Here is a 12,500-nt window from a genome sequence, read left to right on the forward strand (position 1 = left end):
GTGGCCAGTAATGTGTTCCACGTAAATGTCGCGGGACCACTTGATGGTGTCAGACACCATCAGCCGCCGCATCAGTTGGCAGTAGCGGCTAGCGATGCCTAGGTGCCGAAGCACTGCATCGTTCTGGCGGTCCCACGCCCCCAGACTGCCGACAACCAGGGCGTCGACAGTGACGGAATAGCCGCGAGCGGCTAATCCGCGCGCAACGTCGGCGTACTTTATCCTCTTCAGTTGCCGAGCGTTGTCGAGCGCAATCCGCCTATTCTCGAAGGGGATTGTCACATCGACGATGGTCACAGTCTTCGCGGCCTCGTCAGTTATTACGAGGTCCGGACGCAGCCCACTGCTGTCCCCTATGACGGCTTGGTTAATCCTGATGTCAGGAACAGCAGCGTTTCCTCTCCTTGGCCGCCCAGCGACTGCTGTCGCGAGGCGGTTGAGGACCGCGTTGTGACGATACTGCAGGGCTGCTGAGTGCACCATGCACGCGTTAATCACGTGCGGGAGCGTCTCGTTGTTGTGGCCACAGCGTCGGCAGGCTTTGTTGTTGTTTGCCCGCCCATCAAAGCGGCGACAACCGTTCAGAGGCACGACTCCGAGCCTGGCGCGATGGATAAAGCGCCAGTCTGCGAAGCGGGTGTATTTGCCTCCCGCTATGAAGTGGTTGGACGCTGTGGACTCCCTGGTGCACTCGAACACCTTCCCCTGGTCCGGTTTCCTGAGTAGGATGTGGCGCAGGCGCTGTCTCAGACACTCGCGGAGCGTCCGCGAGAGAAGACGTTTGGCGCCCCCTCCCACCCGGACATGCTCGACGCCAGTGTTGACGATGCGTCCCACGCTGTCATCATCGTGCTGCGGTCCATCGCCGCCATCTTCGAGGTGTCGTGTAGTCCCGGTCGCCGTCGCCTCCGTGGCCGGCTGCGTCACCCCTCCGATGCCGCCGTGTTCCGCGTCGTCAGCGATGGCGGGCCGGCCGCCGACCTCCACCTGCAACTCGGAAAGCAGTTCACTCCAGCGCCAGGTGACGCCACGCGGCGCTAGGCGCCTTGTGGCGTTCCTGACGCGCGTCCACAGTGACTGGATGTCACCACCGTCGCGTGCGAGGTCACCCTCAGTGCTGCCGCTAAGGTAGGTGGCCAAGTCGGAACGACTCGGCTCCCTCCCCAGTCGGCGGCGCGCGGCCGTAGATAGAGTGGCCCAGGCGATGTCTCGGACGGTGGCGTCGTCGCAGTGCAGCATGCGGAAGCCGTGGACGATCGTCGAGATGTCCGCAGCGTCCGCGAGCGGCGTCAGGCCGCATCCTCCCTCTCCCAGCGCGAGGTAGAGCTGTTCAGTGGACGCACGCTGTGGGAGGAACAGCCAAGATTTGACAGCCGCTTTCACTGCCTTGTCGAGTGCAGATAGCGGCCCCTTGCGTACCGCTCCGCCCCGCATGACAAAGTCAAGCCTGGGGAGGAGGAAGACACGCACAGCGTCAATCTTCTGCCAGGGAGCCAGCAGGGAAGCGTCCAGGTGCTGCAAGTCGCGTCGAATTGCCGCGATCGCATCCGTTGGCGTCTGCGTGACTTTGTACCCGGTGGGGACGCCAAGATGGAGGTAGGCGTCACCCGCACCGAGCACGGCTGGTTCTCCCCCTTGCAGGGCGAATACCGAGCCTAGTGTCTGCCGACGGCGGATGTGAAGCGTGGCACACTTCGACGGCTTGAAGGTAAGCCCGGCCCACGTCGCCGCCTCACCCACAACATTGAGGAGCGTCTGCATCGCCTCTGAATCCCGCGCCAGAAGCACGATATCGTCCGCATACGCCAGTGCACTCACACTGACGCCGCTAAGCGGAATACCACACTCATTTCTGAGCGAGGTTGCGGCGCGAAGTACCGGCTCGAGCGCGAGATTAAAGACGATGGGCGACAGTGGACAGCCCTGCTTGACGCCCGCCTGGATCTCTATCTCCTCCGTTAGTCCGTCAGATGTACGGACGCGGGTGGAGCAACCATCGTACATATCGGCAATTAGCTGATGCAATTGCTCTGGTAGTCCCATCCTGCTCAGTACTCCAAGGAGGTGAGCGTGAGGCACTGAACCGAAAGCATTCGCTAGATCAAGCCAAGCAAAGCATGCTTGGCCTCCCCTGCGCCTTGCATCATCAATTGCCGTCTGCACAATGAAGTTGTGCTCGTAGCAGCCTTCAAACGTGCGGAAGCCCTTCTGTTCCGGGGAGAGCAGGTTCAACCGCTCCGCCCAGAGAGAAGTGCGGTCCGCAACGATTGCAGCAAAGAGCTTAGAGATAGTAGAGCTCAATGCTAAAGGCCGCCAGTTTGTCACGTCCGAGACGTCCCCTTTCTTATGGATGAGGACGGTAGTGGATATTTTCCACTGCACCGGAGTCTTCCGCTCATTCCAGCAGCGCGAGAAGATCTTAGCTAGCACGTGGCAGCCAGGATCCTCACGTCGCAAGTCCGAGTACGTGACTCCGTCTGCCCCAGGAGCAGTATTGCTCGCCTTCTGGAGCCGCTGTTGCACCTCTGAAGGTGTGATCGGCAGCAGGACCTCCTCGCTGACATCAGGAGGCGTGGTGGCGGCAAAGTCCGGGACAGCAGCTGGTGCATCTGCAACAGAAAAGTCAGATTTAGCGTAGATCTTCTTAAAGTGCTCCGTGAGCACGTTGCCATCGATTTGGCAGTACGGTGACGTCTCGCCAAGGACGCGCTGCATCGCCTTGCGCCGGTCCGCGCGGTACAGCTTCTGAATCTCAGACGCTGCATTCGCGTCGTACCGACGCTCGGCGGCCGCCGCGCGCCGTGCGCCACGTCCACCGCGCCGCCCACCGCGGCCGCGTGTAGGGGCAGGGGGAGGGGGATTGGCAGCAGCGTCGGCGCGGCCCTGGCCGCGGTGCGCTGCTGCTGGTGGCCCATCCTGTCGACCTCCGGCTGCCTGGCGTTGTGGCTTCGTCTCGGCTATCTCGGAGATGAAGTCCTCGACGACCGCGACGAATGCGTCCCACGGTTGGTTGTGGACGCTCTCCAGGGCCGCCAGCCAGCGCCGCTGCCTCTCCGTTAGCCGAGTGTCGGCCGGGGGAGGGGGGGGCGGAGCTGCCTCAGTTGCGCCCTGTTCGGAGGGTACAGGGGGGCCTGTCAGGTCTGGTGTAGGACGGGAGCCTTGCGGCGGGAGGTTGGGACTGGGCCGTTTGTTACGGCGTCGGCGTCTCCTCTTCTTGCTGCCAGTTCTCGGAGACGCAGCTGCAGTCCCTCCGTTCACGTCGCGCCGCTCCGTCGTCTGCGTCGGTGGTGGTGCCGTGCTGCCATCTGGCGTGGGCCGCTCAGTGCTGCTCTCGATCGCCGCGCTGGTGACAGGTGGCGCAGCGGTAGCAGCAGGGGCCGGTGTAGCTTGCGCCGGCCTGGCGCTCGGGTCGGGCGCACCGCGGCTGGTGTTCGCCGCGCCGCCAACAGATGGCCCGGCGGTCGCCGGCGGCCCGCCGCCGGCGCGAGAAACACGGGGTGTAGCTCGCGCCGGCTGACCGGACGCGCCGGCTCGCCCCGGACCGCTGTTACGCGGACTGGGTGCCCGACGATCGCTACCAGATGGCGCAGTGGTCGTAGGGGTGGCCGGTGTAGCCCGCGCCGGCCGGGCGTCTCGAGGTGTAGCTCGCGCCGGCCTGGCGCTCGGGCCCAGCGCACTGCGGCTGTTGTTCGCCGCGCCGCCAACAGATGGCCCAGCGGTCGCCCGCGCCCTGCCGCCGGCGCGAGATACACGAGGTGTAGCTCGCGCCGGCCGCCCAGGCGCGTTGGCTCGCGCCGGGCCGCTGTTACGCGGACTGGGCGGAATGATGCGCCGTCGGTCCGGGGGCGGTGGTCTGCGTCCTGCAGCACGGCGTCTGTCCCTCCGTGGGGTGACTACGTGCCACTCATGATCTGCAACAGGAGCTTTTGAGTTAATATCACTCCCTGCCTGAGCGGAGACGGAGTGACGGGCGTCACTCGACGTAACCGCCGGCAGGGCAGAGGAGACGCGGCGCGTGTACGTCTGCGACCGCACAAGCACCACACCATCCGGTGCATCCGCCGGGCGCGCGGCCTTTGGTGCGTCAACCGGCGGCGCGGCTGCGCCGTGAATGACAACACCAACGGTCGCGGCGAGCGAGGCAGCCTGCCTGCCACTGCCCACCCGCACCGCAGAGCCACCTGTTGGCGGCGTAGCGAATGCGGGCGGCAGTCCCAGGCCAGTACCCACGCTCCCGACAGATGGCGGGCGGGAGGCGCCTGCGGCAGCCGCACGACGTGGCCAGCGTACGCCACTGGGCGCAGTGGCCGGCGCGGGCGGCGGCGAGCCGCGGCCCATGCCGGACACAGCGCCTCTGGCCGGAGCGACGCGTTCGGCGGCAGGCGTCAGCAGCGTGCTGCCTTCACCTCCCGAACTTGCGCTCGGCACTCGTGGCGACGCGGTTGACGTCGCGGAGCGTGTCGGCAGGGGGATGCCAGACCTCCTCGGCGTGCGCACACAAAGTACACACGACGCGGGGGTGGCAACCACCGCCGTCCTGGGCGTCGCAGACGCCTGCACACTCACACAGGGTGAGGGCAAGGCAGCCTGTGAGCCCACCACGCTGCTGCGGGTCAGGACCGCCGCGTAAGTTAGTCCTAAGTCCAGCCGGTCTGTCCTACTAGCTTCGGGGACCGGACTGGGCTGTGGCCATAGCCCCTCTCTATTATCTAAGGCTAGGCGGCCTATGGTACTAGCTTCCCGAGCCGCTTTCGCCTGTGGCTTTCGCCCCGCACTAACTAAGGACGAAGGGCCTGTCCTACTAGCTTCGGGGGCCCTCGCCTGTGACCTCCCGCCGGCCGACCTCTCTGAGTGCCCCAGAGAGCCAGACACGGCATCGTGTCCCATACTCACTCTCCCCCGACTGGCAGCGCCGGGGGTTGCGGAGTCTGCATTGCAGAGCCGCTGGTGTAGCCGCAGCGTCTTCAGCCGCGGGTCGCGTCGGCCGCAAAACTGGCACTCGAAAACGGGAACCGTTTCCGGGTCGTGCAGCCTCCTGTAATGGCGGAGAAGGGCCGAGTGGTCCTTGTACTCCCCAAAAGTAGGTCTCCCGGCAGCCTTGGTGACGAAGCAGATCCGGCAGCGGAAGACCTCCGCCGGCAGCGTCACCACAAGCTCCATTGTCCAGGTCGCGGACCTGAAACAGGAGAATAAGCGCGACCGCTTCCCGGTGCAGTAATCAGTCCATATGAGCTCACATTAAGCTGATAAGAACAGATACTACACTTTGATCTTAGCCAAAAGGCCGAGAAGCGATAAGGAAAAACCGCAGCCGAAGGGCCTAAATGCTTGCAGCGTGTGCGCTCCACATGTGGGAGTGACACACGGTGGTACGGGCCGATATGGCAACTGGCGACCGTCGAAAACACCGCAAAAGCAAGTGCTGGAGGAAAGACAATTCACGGGAGCACTCGTCACCAGCCCAGTACTACCCTCCATGTCGAACAGTAAACCGCGACTCCCATTTGAACGCCGCTAGCTGCCAGGGCAGTGGAGAAGCCGTGAGGCCGCCCCACAGCAGCGCCAGGCCGGCGCGAGCTACACCGTCGCGAGGCCGGCGCGAGCTACACCGGCGCGAGGCCGGCGCGAGCTACACCTAGCCGAGTGCTTACATCGTCCACTGCCTACTGCGTACGTGTGTACACACGTATTCTGCGTGCGTGCGGCGGCGACGACGACGTTCGCGAGGAGCTAAGGATATAACTCCAAAAAATGTAATTAAAATTATCTGTGGCCGGACCATATGTGACGCCAACGAGGCATCCGAAGGCACTCTTCTGTGGCCACATAAATTACCAGCCTAGTGTAATGCGGCTGCAAGAGCGGACCGGCTACCCGCAAAAAAAAAAAAAAAAAAAAAAAAAAAAAAAAAAAAAAAAAAAAAAATATTCATAAGATAAATGTTAAATTAATTACAAGAAATCGTGGTGTGTAAGCAGCTAACTACTGGGCAAATCGACAACCACAACAAGTTTTGCTACCAGCGGAATATCTGATCACTGCAGAATATTAACCCATTTCAGGCTGTGTTTTAATTAATTTTAGGTGGGCCGATCCCGGCGGTACTGCAATGCCGGGCCAACCCGCGACAGAGGTGGAGCAAGCCCCTAGCACTCCGTCATGAGCCAAAAATGAGTTTAATATTCTGGTCCTGCGATGCAGGACGTATCAGATATTAAGCTGATAAGAACAGATACTACACTTTTTTTTTTTTTTTTTTTTTTTTTTTTTTTTTTTTTTTTTTTTTACTTTCCTACAGCCCTACCTTGTCCTCTCCAAAAATGCTGCCATCCTAGAGTGTCGACGCAGCACGCACAGGGTGCATTGAGTAGCAAGACTTGTTGCCAGGAACGAAATTAAAAGCGAGGGGCATACTCTGCTATGCCGCAGTGGGCGACGACACTTGACTCAGAAAGACACCTCGCTCTGCAGGTGTGAAGAAATAGTGAGTTGAGAACCAAAAGGGAAGAAAGAAAGAAAGATAGAAATGAAAGGAAATTAAAAACAGGGACGGCAGCACACACAAGTGAAAATGAAACTGGCGAGATAATCCCATCGCCTAGAGAATTAACTAAGGAATAAGCTTCTAAGATTGATTGCGTGATTCCTATTTTTCCAATAAAGTTTTTGCAATAATTGTTCCAATTGCGAATCTGGGGTGAGTCAAGTCAGAGATTGGTGCAAAAAAACCAGGGGCAATCCTAGGCAATGCCTGGACAAGGCGCCCTAGGCAACCTGGAACACCGTTTGATATCCATGGATCATTGCAACTTTCAAATACCGGGCAAAAGTGGTCGTATAGTTTCGAGCAGATTCCGCCACGCGATGCTGGCTCCACAGGTAGTCCATGAAAGAGACAGCATCGGCGAGGGAAAGGTCGTAGATCGTGAAAATGGTGTGGCCCAAGAGCCACACCATTGCGTTACGTCTTGGTCGGGGGTGTGTTTGAAGATCAGGTGTAAGGAACCAGTCTGTGGACACATTTGCTGGCGTCGTCCCACCGATCAGCGCTATGAGCACACGTGCAAGGGCCCACACTTCTGTGACGTGGGGGCAGAGGAGGCGATGCTCCCTGGTGTCAACGTCACCACAGCGGCCGCAAGCAGCCGAGGGTCGTAGGCGGATGGCCGCCAGGCGATGGTTAGTGGGGATTAAATTGTTGACTACACGGTACCATAGCGCCGAAACTGCGGTGGGAAGGGCTGAGTTGTTAATATTAGCCCAAACTTGGCGCCAGATGACCGACGGTCGTCTGTCCTCTAATTTATGTGGCGTGGGCTGGCCTCGGAGTGCCTGGTAAAGGCGCTTCGACGTGCGTGCCTTGTCAGTGGCCACTGTGAGGACATAACTGCGGTGGAAGTAATAGTCTCTGACCGTCGTCAGCCGGAACGGAATATGCGTCAAACAGACCGGTGCACGCGCCGAGTGTGGACGATAACGGTCGAAGAGGACCGCTGTAGTCCCACCGGGGTCGGCTTCGCGCAAAGCGGTGACACGGTGTATCAGAAGGGCCGCACATTTCCGGGAAAAGTCAATGAGGCCGAGGCCGCCATCGGGCTTCGGCAGCGTACAGGTCAGCGCATCAACCTTGAACAGCGCATGCCGCCACAAGAGCCAGTATACTGCTTGCGAGATGGCTCGGCCGATCTGCTTCGGCAGCGTAAGGAGTTGGGCGACATACCATGCCCGTGAGAGGAGATAACCATTAATCAGCTGGATGCGTTGATGGAGGTCGAGCCGTCGATCAGCGTGGCTCACGCAAAGGCCCCTGATGCGTGTGAGAAGCCGCCGCCACGTGAGGGTTAACATACGCTGCGGACAGGCAGTCACCTCAAGACCCAAGATGCGCTGTTCCCCCACAACGCGGTACCAGGGGCGTTCGACGGTCAATGATCGTGGCCCTAGCGGAAGCAACACGGTCTTGTTGGGATTTAACTGAGCACCGGAGGCCCGTTCATAAACGTCGAGAACGCGGCGAACGGAATCGATGTCCCTGGCGTTAGCAACGAACACACCAACGTCATCGGCGTAGGCTGCACAGCGGAAGGTGACGCCTGGGAGAGCGACACCGTCGACCAACCGGCCAATGTCACGCAGCAAGGGGTCCAGCGCCAAGGCAAACAAATACATCGACAAGGGACACCCCTGTCGAACTGACCGCCTGATGGGAATGGGGCGCGACCGGCAACCGTTCACCACGATAGTGGAATTCGCCCCATCCAAGAAGTGCCGGGTGATGCGTATGAAGCGCTCCCCAAAACCCATCCGCGACATAACGCCCAGCAGGTAAGGGTGCGAGACCCTGTCAAAGGCACCGGCGAAGTCCAAGGAAAGAATGGCAGCCGGAGTGCGAGTGTCAGCGGTGAGGAAGACAACATCGCGGTACAGGGAAGCGGCGGTGAAGATGTTCCGACGCGAAACGCCACAGGATTGAGTGGGGCAAAGTACCTTAGTCATCGCCTGTTTGAGACGAGAGGCCACGCATCGTGCCACCAACTTATAGTCAGTGTTAAGGACAGTGATAGGACGCAGGTCTTGAGCTCGGCAGTGACCAGTCACCTTTGGAATAAGGGCAATACGTCCAGATAAAAAGTCGGCGGGTAAGTCGCATCCAGCAAAAATCTCCTCGCACATTGTGCAGAAACGGTCGCCGAGCAGGTCCCAAAATTGTTGGTAGAACTCATAAGGGAGACCGTCGGGGCCAGGTGACTTGCGTCCCGGACAGGCACGGAGGACAGATGTGAGGTCAGCGAGTGTCAGGGGCTCGGTTAAAGAGTCGCGGTCATGATGATCCAAAGAAGTTGGCACCCCACTGACAAGTGCACGTTGGGCGGCGACGTCGACCTCAACATCCTGGAAGAGGTGCGTGAAATGGTCCGTCAGGTGTTGGAGGACGTCACGGTTGTCCGTGATACGCGCACCATCGTCTGTCTTAAGGCGCAGAATGGTGTTCTTCTTGGCACGAGTTCGTTCAGAGGCAAGGTGATAAATGGATGGCTCCTCGCCTTCAATCAGGGATGCAGAACGACACCGCACCACCATACCGTCGGCTTTCTCCCGAGAGAAGCGAAGGATTTGCGCCTTAATTTTGTTGAGGCGCAAGTGGAGCTGATCGTACCTGTCAGCAGGAAGAGTCAGGGCGTCAGTGAGACACTGCTGATAGAAGGCCAACGTGCTACGTTTCCAGTGGGCGACGTCGCGACTATATTGCCGGATAACACGTCGCAGCCGGGGCTTCGCACAACGGAGCCACCAAACCACCGTGGTAGGGTACCGGGAAGTGTCCACGAGACAATCCTGCCACGTTTTCGTGACGAGAGCACGAAGTTCGGGCAGGGATAGATGAAGGGTATTCATCTCCCAAGAGGTGCCACGAGGAACCGGGACGGGACCCGCGATACGCAAGGAACACGAGTACGCACAGTGGTCACTAAAGGCCACGGGTATGACTTGGACGGCACAAAGGGCGGGAGTCAAATCAGCCGAGACATAAACACGATCAATACGGCTGGCTCCAGTGGGATAGATGTGGGTAAATTGCGTGTAGGCGGGATGGAAGTGGCGCCACGTGTCAGTAAGGTCAGCCGCCTGAAGGAGTGAAGCGAGCGCTTCACACCGCATAGGCGTCGGGACCTGGTCAACTCCGGCTACCACACAGTTGAAGTCTCCGCCAAAGACGATAGGGCGACGAGCTGCTAAGAAAGGGGGGAGATCAGACTGAAAAAGTGTTGTTCTATCATGCCTGTGGTTAGCACCTGAAGGAGCATAGACATTTAGAAAAAGGACATCTTGAAGGATACATGCAAGGACGCGACCGTTGGGTAGCGTGGTAACATGGGATGGAGTGAATTCTGATCGGTAGAGCAAAGCAGTACCCCGCCGGGCGTCAGGGTCGATGTTATACAGTGCCTCATAACCAACCAGGTCAGATAGAAAAGGGGCACAAACCTCCTGGAGAAATACCACATCAAACGCACCAAGGCGGAGAAAGTCCTTCAGAGATCGAAGTTTGACCGGGTTGGAGATGGAGTTAATGTTGACCGTTAAAAGGGAGAGGGCTCCCGGCGGACGGTCAAAGGCAGGCATGGGAGAGCAACACAGAGTAGACAACGGCAGATAGGGTCACGGCCGTAGGGAAGCAGGTGTGGAAACATCCACACCAGAACCCAGCGATATCACCCCGGATGTGAGAAACAAATACCAAGCAGCTCATGTGGGGAAAGGCCCACTCAATCACGCATGTCATCGCCCTCGTCGTCAGCCCAGTTCAGGCCCCCCCCATCGGCAGGATAGTCTGAGCCAGGCGGCGCAGACGGGTCGGACACAGAAGGATGTGAAAGGGTACGAGTACGCTGCATTGGCTGGTCGCTACCCTGCTCATGTTTTCGTTTTGCAGGGATCGCTCCCCGATCTCGCGAGGAACTGATAAGAGCCTCTAGTTGCCGAGCAGTTTGCCGCATACCGCCCGAGCGGTCAGCGGAAACAGAGCGGGAAACTGAGGAGGCCTGAGAGTCAGCCTCACTGCCGCTCTCAGGGGGACGTAAACCGTCCGCCTCCTCCGCCGGCTGGTCCGGGCTCGCCTTCTTGCGCCGATGACGGCGGCGGGGGGACTTAGCGTCATCTGCCGGGACGGGTGGGGGAGGAAGAACGACCTCCATCTGTTCGACAGCGACCACATCACTCGCCATAGCAGGCACATCAGACGCCGCCGGCGGTACCGCCACAACGGGCGTCTGGTCCGGGGCGGGTCCGTCAACCGGTGCACTGGGTGCCGGTTGCACTGCTTCTGGCGGGGGTGACACGTCAGTTCGCTCAGCGGGACGGTGGGCAGCGCCCGCCACTACCTCGCTGAGGAGAGGCACAAGGTCGGTACCAGCAGTGCGTTCCCGCGGCAGTTGCACAGGACGCCGGCGCGGGCAATCCACGCGGAGATGCTCCGTCGATTGACAAAGGGAGCAAGTCTGCGGTTGCCCAATATAGGTGACCTGGGCCCTGGTACTCGCAACATTGATATACGACGGGATGTGCTGGCGGAGGTCCATGCGGACACTACGAACGCCGCTGTTGCCCTGGAAACGGTAGGCACTGCCCCACCTCTCATTCGTGATGCTGAGCACCGTGCCATACCGCGACAGGACACGGCCGATTACGTCATTGGGACACTCAGGGGGTACGTTAAATACCCGCACAGTCCGTATCCCAAAGCCAGATGGCACTATATGCACTGTTCCGACAGTTCCATCGAAGTAGCGGAACGGATGTTCGCCCGCGAGTGCCAGGCCATACTTTTCGTATTTCTCTTGGTCGAGAAATTTCACGAATAACGAGAATAAGACAAAATCCAGTTGAAAGGTGTCGACGTCATTTTCCGGTACTTTCAGATCACCAAATATCCATTCCTGTATTTCAAAGGCCGTAGGCCGTCTCGCTGCTCTGTCGAATACGCATTGAATGCTGTTCGACCGGTTCGACATATTCACCGCAAAAATATCAACGCTGGAAAAAGCAAGAACAAACGAAACGACCACGAAACGCGACTCGCGACCCGCTACAGAGCACAACGGACCGCTCCGACCGCGGGGTGCTTCTTAGCCAAAAGGCCGAGAAGCGATAAGGAAAAACCGCAGCCGAAGGGCCTAAATGCTTGCAGCGTGTGCGCTCCACATGTGGGAGTGACACACGGTGGTACGGGCCGATATGGCAACTGGCGACCGTCGAAAACACCGCAAAAGCAAGTGCTGGAGGAAAGACAATTCACGGGAGCACTCGTCACCAGCCCAGTACTACCCTCCATGTCGAACAGTAAACCGCGACTCCCATTTGAACGCCGCTAGCTGCCAGGGCAGTGGAGAAGCCGTGAGGCCGCCCCACAGCAGCGCCAGGCCGGCGCGAGCTACACCGTCGCGAGGCCGGCGCGAGCTACACCGGCGCGAGGCCGGCGCGAGCTACACCTAGCCGAGTGCTTACATCGTCCACTGCCTACTGCGTACGTGTGTACACACGTATTCTGCGTGCGTGCGGCGGCGACGACGACGTTCGCGAGGAGCTAAGGATATAACTCCAAAAAATGTAATTAAAATTATCTGTGGCCGGACCATATGTGACGCCAACGAGGCATCCGAAGGCACTCTTCTGTGGCCACATAAATTACCAGCCTAGTGTAATGCGGCTGCAAGAGCGGACCGGCTACCCGCAAAAAAAAAAAAAAAAAAAAAAAAAAAAAAAAAAAAAAAAAAAAAATATTCATAAGATAAATGTTAAATTAATTACAAGAAATCGTGGTGTGTAAGCAGCTAACTACTGGGCAAATCGACAACCACAACAAGTTTTGCTACCAGCGGAATATCTGATCACTGCAGAATATTAACCCATTTCAGGCTGTGTTTTAATTAATTTTAGGTGGGCCGATCCCGGCGGTACTGCAATGCCGGGCCAACCCGCGACAGAGGTGGAGCAAGCCC

At 58.9% G+C, this 12,500-nt stretch overlaps 2 non-coding genes and 1 pseudogene across 2 annotated transcripts in view; all 3 read right to left on the bottom strand.

The window, feature by feature from the left end:
- Nucleotides 1-5,108: 5,108 nt before the first annotated feature.
- On the bottom strand, nucleotides 5,109-5,296 carry LOC124752885. Its single transcript, XR_007012235.1, has one exon. It is a non-coding gene; the product is annotated as a U2 spliceosomal RNA (small nuclear RNA).
- A 783-nt stretch (nucleotides 5,297-6,079) lies between these two features.
- On the bottom strand, nucleotides 6,080-6,254 carry LOC124752872 (annotated as a pseudogene).
- Nucleotides 6,255-12,433: 6,179 nt separating this feature from the next.
- LOC124752898 overlaps nucleotides 12,434-12,500 on the bottom strand; it is a 193-nt gene continuing 126 nt past the window's right edge. Inside the window, exon 1 of the small nuclear RNA XR_007012246.1 lies at nucleotides 12,434-12,500. This exon is cut by the window's right edge and continues 126 nt beyond it. This is a non-coding gene — a small nuclear RNA (U2 spliceosomal RNA).

The sequence above is a fragment of the Schistocerca piceifrons genome, unplaced genomic scaffold (assembly GCF_021461385.2).
Source record: "Schistocerca piceifrons isolate TAMUIC-IGC-003096 unplaced genomic scaffold, iqSchPice1.1 HiC_scaffold_490, whole genome shotgun sequence".
Taxonomy (NCBI): Eukaryota; Metazoa; Arthropoda; class Insecta; order Orthoptera; family Acrididae; genus Schistocerca; species Schistocerca piceifrons.